This window comes from Cupressus sempervirens, chromosome 1, assembly GCF_028749045.1.
Source record: "Cupressus sempervirens isolate cs-2001-9-10 chromosome 1, ASM2874904v1, whole genome shotgun sequence".
NCBI classification, from domain to species: domain Eukaryota; kingdom Viridiplantae; phylum Streptophyta; class Pinopsida; order Cupressales; family Cupressaceae; genus Cupressus; species Cupressus sempervirens.
Window position 1 is genome coordinate 84370735 of NC_143118.1, and position 8994 is coordinate 84379728.

Sequence of the window (8994 nt, forward strand, 5' to 3'; positions counted from 1 at the left end):
AAGCGAGCCAATCAAATTCAACAAAAAATAGTGGAAATTTTTTATTTCCTCATCTAGGAATGATTTTTTAGGCTTTAACTAAGGAGATACACATATTTCATAAGTAAGTCACGATTAGAATAAACCCTGATTATTGGCTTCAAACCTCATAGTAGCATCCCAGGGTAGCATAAGTGTTGTAAAGTAGAGATATGTTGGTATAACAATGAACAAATAATTCTTCTTCTTTTTTGAAAAATGCATATGAAAATAATCATTGTTATAAATCTCAATTGGAGATTCACTTGGCCAAATTGAGAATGATAGGAAGAAGATGATATTGTTAGTCTTAATCTAAAGTTAACTTTACTCTTGCCAAAATGAAATGACAATAAGAAGATGATATTGTTAGTCTTAATCTAAAATTCAATAATGGAAATTAGGAAGATGAGATTCTAAGGTGGTTGAAAAGATTATATAGCTAAGTAATTGGAAGAATAAGAATGGTTGGTGGGTGTATGTTTTACAAACTAGATGCTAGCTAGAACTAGTGGATATTGATAACATGTTTGAAACTAGTTGTAAACATAAAATTTGAGATGTTACATTGAAAGGATTGAATTTACATCAAAATTATACATTGAATGTAGAATAATCAATTTGTACTATGGAGCAGTTCCAAGCATTGAGAGGGTTCAATTTGACATTGTTTCTGAAGTTATGTGTCAAATACTCAAGGAAATGATCATTTGAGATAGTGCTTGACAGAATTGATTGGTAAGAATGAAAAGGTTAAAGAGTTTTTCACTTTGTAGAAATCATTTGAGATAGTGATCATATTAGATAATTTCTAGCATCAAAGGTACTAATGCAAGCTCATAAGGCTTAGCTAGAGATCTTAGTTGTAGTAAAGATTGGGATAAGGGGATTTATACTAAATAGTATTCCACCTAGCTTAGCTGGAGATATTTTTATAAGTAAGATGCAAGAATATAGCATGTATAAGTTCTCTTCCCATGGATGACTATGAATGTAAAATTTGTTCCCAGAGGAATGGGTTTTGCACGTGACTTGTTTGCTTAAAATTTCCTTTTCCTAACAAAAATAACCTAGATGGTCTTCTTAGTTAGCAACTAGGCAATTTATACTTTATGGTGCAAGGTTTTCCAACTTTTTTGAATTATGATATTGACAAGTCCTATGAAGAATCTTATAGAAAATTTAAGAGGCTATCAATTTCAAGAATAGAGCCTTAATGTACCCATCTTCCTAATTGAGTACATTTTAAATGAATAGTGGGCACATAAATAAATAATTACAAAAGCAATTTGGGCATTAGTATTTAATACATACATGCCAATATGATCTTCCTCTTTCTTTCAACACTCATCCAATCTAGGTAGTCTAGCTAGGCATCACTCCTCTAGAAACATTAACAACTATTTTTAGTCTATTCACCATGAAATATAGCACTTCTTCCTAATTATCAATTCATACCTAATTAGAACCTTTAAAATGACCCTAATTCATACTCTATTGTGTAAGGGTTTCCAATATGTTTGAATGCTTATATTCACAAGCCCTACCAAGTATCTTATAAGAAATTCAAGAGACAAATAGGGTATTGATTTCAAGAACAAATACTTAATGTAGTTAATTTGTTTTTTTAACTCATCTTCCCAAGTACAATTGGATTTAACAGTGGATGCAAGAAGTAAAACATTAAAAAATCAATTTTAGGCATAAGTATTTGATAGACACCTTCCAATATGAGTCTTTCTTGCAACACTTATCTAATTCTCATAAGTAGTTGTGATGCTCATTCCCACCATTCTATTTAGCTTATTTATATTGTTTCCAATACCTTGTGATGCTATTCTAACAACAAAACTTGAAGAACATACCAAATTTTGGGGGATTGATCCAGCAATATAAAGGTGAAAAAGTAGCATTATTAATAGTTTCTACAAAGGCTAAAACCCCATGGAAGGTAGAGAGAAGAAAGAGTAGGATGACATGAATGAGATAGAGGAGGTCTATTCAAGGATGAGGTCCCTTGTTTATAGACTCAACTAGAGCAAAATGTTGAATATGTTGTCATTGATGTCAAAATTTGATGCCCATGGTCATATAAATTTTAAAGGTTTTCTCAAAGTATTTAAGACTTGGATTTTGTTGCTTGAGTGGTCTACTTGATCTACTTACCCACTTGTTTTTCTTTCTTGTGTGGCATGTTAGATTTTATGCCATATCATCAGGTGTTTTCAAAATTAAAGAAAATGATTCTTGATTTGTCTGGGCTACATACTAGGTATCTTCATTTTGAATACTACATTCATTAAGAAGTAGATATAGTTATATATTGGCATGGGGTACTTGACCACATTCAACACATATTCTTCTTGTTTGTATAAGTAAGGCTTCAATTTTTTTTTTGTCATTAGTTGCATTCGACAACATGCACTAAGGAAAGAAAGTATCTTAGATTGAAATTGAAACAAATATAATGAGTTGGGCATGTTAAAATATCCCTATGCTTTTTGAATAATGCAAATAATAGAATCAAAGATGAAGGTGTCTATTTGAAACTTCAAAATAGTGATCTCTCTCTCTCTCTCTCTCTCTCTCTCTCTCTCTCTCTCTCTCTCTCTCTCTCTCTCTCTCTCTCTCTCTCTCTCTCTCTCTCTCTCTCTCTCTCTCTCTCTCACACACACACACACACACACACACACATTTTCTTAAGATTAGTTGCAATTTCATAGACTCTTAATATTCTTCAACTGGCAGTGACTTATTTTCTTCACACAATGACTTCTTTCTTTCTAGTAATATCCATTTCTAATTGCTCCAATAGTTTATTTTCTTCTTTCCTTCCACTATTTTTTAGTAGGTTCAAACTTTTGATTCCTCCAATCTTTAGCAGCTTGCTATCTTGAAAAAAAAATTAAAAATACTACTTCATCTTTGTCTTGTATAAAGTTTTGGATCTGCATACAACACCGTAAACTAGCCATTTTTAAATCGATAGTCAATAACTTCTTTCTGCAACTACCTTGACTTTTCAACAATTGACACCTCAGATCTCCCCAAACTATCCTACTCTAACACCTATTTGAAGGAGTATGATAAGGATCAAGATAAAATAGGGTAAGAATTAGATAAATCTCATGTAATGGCTATCCATAAAAGGACAAGATAAACTCATATTAGAAGCAGTTGTCTAGCTAGTGGAGAATGTTGGTGAATAGAGACAACTTAGTGAGTTTGTGCAGGTCATTTTTTTCATTGGTACAAATAGTAATCAATGGACTATGCATGACATTTACTATGTTCTAAAAAATGAAAAAGTATGTTTGGATTCCTTTGCCTAAATACTTACCATGTTTGTGACTTCTCAAACTCATAAATAATGATCTGTGTGCTTCAGTTAATTACAGATTGTGAATGATAAGGATTTTAGGATTATTGTTAATAATTAATTGAGTAATTTAGTAGACTTCTCCTAGTAATGTGGTTGTATACTAGGTTGACCCAAATGCCTAATAAACTCCTTGCAAACAAGAAACTCAAGCCATTAGTAAAAGGTCTATTGTGACAGTCATAAAATGCACAGTAATTGGTGAGAAACAAATGAGACTAAAGTCTCCAAATTAACCAAGATCTTTGTACTACCATCCAAAGGCTATTTTAAATTTATTTCAATCTCATTCCTCTTCTTTCCATAACTGGCCACTTCTGACTCAAAATAAATTAGTAAAACATGTGGATCTATTGTTACTGTCAAAAGAATCCTAGTCACAGTCTTGCTAGGGCATGGAATTTATATATAAATGTGCTACTAAAATACATAATATTCAATGGTGGAAATAAAATGTAACAATAAATTTGTATTCATACCCTTGAGTTCAAAATCTAGTTTAAAGAAATTCTTATGAAGCAAATGAGAATCATGAAATCCAAAAGTGGCATTTATACACCACCTTTGTGTAACCATGTAAATCCAAAATATCTTTCAATCACACCTCTTCAAAATCAATAGCACCAGATGACTTGGTAGAGGTGAAGTGTCGAGCATATTTGATACAAAACCTTATGCATCTCTAATAAAGTGATATGATTCATTCATGACAAGCTCTATATTGATGCCAAATTTACACTCACTCATTAATAATATATTTCATCACATACCCCAGGCCTATCATTTTTTTTAAAAACATTCATTTATTCAAAAATCACTGCTAAAATTGAATCTATGATAAAGAAATAAGCTTGAAATAGAAAGTGTGGGCCAAAAAATCACCTTGGAGTACAAACTAGGAAGCACATTGTCAGATATGTTTGCACTGATGCATATTAAGGAGTTTCATGGAAAGGCATTAAAAATGTCTCGCTCTGGACATGGTGCTTGTATGCCTCCTTAGCTAGAAAAGTAATTTTATCTTCACTCCCTCTCTATCTAATCACAAGTATGACAAGATCATGACTTCCTATTTTGTTGAAATGTAATATTTTCAATCATTAGAAGGAAACAAAGTCTCAAATGAGCTAGACTCATATAAAGTTGTTGGAATATTTTTATGAGTAGTATGAATATGATATAAATTTCCCACTACCATTTTGAGTTTCATTTAACTTTTGAATTTTTGGTCATAGATGATAATAATGCTTGTTTAGCTCACTCAATGGGCATCCACTAAGCACCAGGGCAATTGGGAGTATTGGAAAAATAAACCTTCCAAAACAAATAAGTCAATTATAATGAATGAAGAAAATAATAATTTTCTTAAACCATTATTCCAAATAAAAATCCTTGTAGCTTGAACACTTTTCAAGTATAACTTTACCAAACAAGGAGAGACTGACACATGGTTCCTTTGTAAAGATAGCTCATAATAAATCTCATATTACCCATATCTTCTTAATTTAGCTAAGTTTCCTTTCTAAAAGAGTAACATTACAAAAATTTGTGAAGCTCAAAAGATTTAAACAAATGAAGTGGATGAATAAGAAAATAAATACTAAAGTATGTGGCTCAATGCTTTTCAACTTGAACACAAAACAATCAGCAACAATAGTATCTTCAAAATATATTTTATGGATTTGACCATGTGAACTTTTTTGCATCAACTTTTGAGATCACACTCCATGATCATCATCAGAATGAGACAACATGAGAACAGAAAAGGAGTGTGATCTGACCCAATGATGGAAAAATGTTTGCACAACTAAATCTAGAAACATATTTTTTCAACATATTATTAGTAAATTTAGAAATTTCATGTATTTAAGCAGTGATATTTGCTAACTATAGTTGGACAGACTTACCATACTCTTTCAAAAACTAAAATTTTCACTAAAACCTTTTATCTATGTCATTGTAGTCCAAAGAGGAAACTAATAAGAAAAGGTTAAAAACTTTAGTTGGCTAATTACAATCATTGTGGATCTTACAAGCATGTTGCCTTCCTTCTAATGGAATGAAAGGAGTGTATAGAAACAAGTACAAGGATGTCATATTTATTTGCTTTGAGTATATTTCTACAATCACAATTGTTAATATGAAATAAAGAATGCTCCATTAACATTTGTTTTAAATTATATAATCAAAACTAAGGAAAAGGATCAAGATCATACTTTAATTGAAGTTCTAGATTCTAATTATAAAAACTAACCTAAATTATTTGTGATCAAGGATGCTCTCAATGCCCCAAACCCATCCAATCAGTCTAGCTAATTGTAATTATGTTGATAGCCAAACTAGCTAGCAAAAGAGGTAAGAACATAAAGGCTATTGTTGGAAAACATTGTATAAAGTACCAGTGCTAAGGGTGTGTTTCATAATAATCTCCACTAGCTAAATGAAAATTGAATTTAAAAAATTTTAGAGTCACCAATATTCAAGTTCCATACATTTAACGATCCAATAAACAAATTTTGAAAAGTATAACCCTCAAAAAACAAATGGAACTAATCAAAATCATCTCATGATGATCTCAACAAGTGTAGGCATGAAATACTAATAGAAAATATGAAGGAGAACACTCCCTTAAAAAAATGAAGTTATTGTTGTTGCAAATCACCAACAAGCATGGAAGCATCTAGAAGACCCCAACAATCATTTGGACCACCAAAAACCTATTCAATAGGCTCCTTAACCTCAATTAATTCCTCTTATTTGGTTGGCTCCCTTTGAGGCTCTTTCCAGGGAATAAAGACTTTGATAGTGGATTTGACTCTTTTCTACTATTAAATTTCCTATACTTGTAATTGTTGAAATAATAGTTGGTGGTGTAGATTGCAGTGTTGAGTATATAGAAAATACTAATACAACTGGGATGAAGAAGCCATCATTTTTTTACCCAAACTCATTTTCATGGAATATTATAGTAGCCAAGGAAATGATAAAGTAGGTCTAATGCTTTGTTTTGATTAGAATAGCTACTAGTGGAGAGAAAAACTCCAATTTGCAATCAACAATATGCATATCCATCTTTTATCCATCTGTGATACTACTTACAGATGATCTTAGATGTAGAAAATTACTATTATATAAATTTTCTATTATCATCTTGTTATGTGATTCTATGAGGTTCTTATAGTGTGTTAAAGGATAAAAGATCAAATTCAATAGTCTTGTCTATGTAATAAGTAGCAATAGGTGAATATAAGAAGAAGAGATATTTCTATATGTCTTGAAATCTCATTCTATCAGCATACCTTTTATTTTCTAGAGCTATAGTCAATATATGCAACAACCTTAATCTACTTCTTTAAATCTTCATCCTGAACCAAACAAGTATCAATCAAAATTTGCAAGTGTATTTAAACATAGAACATGGCTATATAGTAAAGAGTATCTTCAAAGAGAATGTGGTGATATTGCAGTTTGCCATGGATACCTATGTGAAAAAATTGGAAAGGCTCTCACTCTTCTCAAAATGTCAAAAGATGGAAGTCTTCAAGAGGCCTAAAAGGAAGTTTTTCCCATAAAAGTTAGATGGATGATATCAATATTCAGATTCATCGCATCAATCCATATTCTGGTTAATAGTCATGCTCAAAATATTATTATTTTTAATTCAACAATATTTCTTATCTATAACCAAGAATAGTTAACTAGTGCTTGTTACAACATCAAAAAATGAAAACACAATAACCTTTGAGATTGTAAATGCAGGAATCCATTATTTCTTCAAAATATTAAGAGAGATAATGCCATTTTGTTAATATTTGGATAAAGTGATATAATGCCAGTGCTATTAATATATGGATAAAAATATTTCCTCCTAAAGACAAATTGTCACAAAATTATTATTAATAAAACTATTAGCAAAACTTAGATTATAAAATATTATTAATCAACTTGACCCTTCTACTCATGAGATTGAAGGAGAAACATAGAATAAGAAACCCTAATCCTATGAATAAGAAGGTGTACATATTAAATATGAATGAAGGAGAGGCTTGTACGAGTGTGTTGATCTTTATTGCTTTCAAATTACAATTCTTCCATACCTTGGGGATCAAAAATCCTTCAACATTTGCTAACAGAAGAGCATGCTTGTGCCATGATTCAAAAGTTAAAATACTATTTACCTATTCATTTCTTCAACTAAATGTTTTTTTTTGCTATTAGAAATCCACTTCCTCCCAACCCATCTACATCTCCTTTAGCAAAATAAAAAATAAGGTAGATAATTCAATTCTTGAAGAGGATATACAAAAAAAATTCAGTAAAAATAGGTTAAGTTATTCTTGGAAGGACTTTAAGTCATTGAGAAAAAATGGGGCATTCCCTAGTAAGAGTTCAATAAATAGATTAGTGAAGGAGTTGGCCTTTGCAAATGATTTTCTTAAACTCAAATGACCTTATTCCACTGCAATTCTTGTGTTGGAAAAATATCCACACAACATAATGGACATGGATTCCATACCTAATTTGGCTAAAATGTTTGCACCTCTTCACCCCTTATAAGAATAGTGCTGGAAAATGGATATTGCCCTCATCTCAACTAGTGGAGTCCTATGTTGAAGAAGATGTCCATGATTGAGATTGCTACTCCATTAGCTTTGGAATTTTTTGGAAAAATTCTCCATTTTTTAGGAAAGATGGTGTATTGGTTGATAACATGAAACTTGATATATCTATGTTTGATACTTCTCTCAGTCCTTTCTTAAAGCTTGGTTTAGTGGTGAAGGTAGAGGGGATATTGAAAATTATGCCCATGTTGGGCTTAACAAGAGATGGAAGGATAGTTGGTATTATTTTAAATCTTCATGCCAAAAAGGTTTTAAGGAAAATATTGAGAGTTTGGATAAGGTGATGCGTAAATATCAAGTCAATCCTAATTAGAAAATTTATAGCAGCTTAGTTAGTGCATATTTTGGTGTAGCTAATTTAGAGTCCACTTCCAAAAGTGTATTTCTTATGTTGAAAAGGGCATGCAATTTTGTGGACCTAGTGAGGGTCAAATTAGTTGATGAATGCTTGGAACTCAATATAGATGAGTTTCATAATGAACATAATTACTGCCAACTTGTAAAGGAATTTCAACTATTAAAGACTTGGCAAGATTTCTTATCAGGGTACACGACATTGAAGGGAAATTTGTGACTCTAGATTAAACTCATTATTGTATAGGCATAATTCATGCATGGATAAATCTTAGTTGGATAGAAAAGGGACACCATATATTATTCAAAAATGAAATGAAGATAGGTCGACAAAATTCTAAAAATCCTAGTCGTTAATCTCAAAGTAAGGCCTACATGAAATCATTGTTCTTGCATGCAAACTGTGATTTTGAGAAAAAGGTTAAAGGAAACCCTAGCATTTTAACACTAAATATCTATGAAATAGTGGCTTGGTTACATTTATAATTATGAGAAGTGTTTCAACAAGTGTTCTTACTTGTAGCCAAGTACGGCCACAGTATTGAATCCTATTAGATATCACCATACCCAAATTATTGAGAAAATTATTGTGCAAGATGCTTCCCTTCATATTGAGAAGGG

The 8994-nt window shown here is 31.4% G+C and overlaps 2 pseudogenes; one reads left to right on the forward strand and one right to left on the reverse strand.

The window, feature by feature from the left end:
* Positions 1–4200, reverse strand: part of LOC149576346 (E3 ubiquitin-protein ligase RGLG1-like) — a 48059-nt pseudogene extending 43859 nt beyond the window's left edge.
* Positions 4201–7430: 3230 nt separating this feature from the next.
* On the forward strand, positions 7431–8604 carry LOC149576347 (pentatricopeptide repeat-containing protein At1g03100, mitochondrial-like; annotated as a pseudogene).
* The last annotated feature ends 390 nt before the right edge of the window (positions 8605–8994 follow it).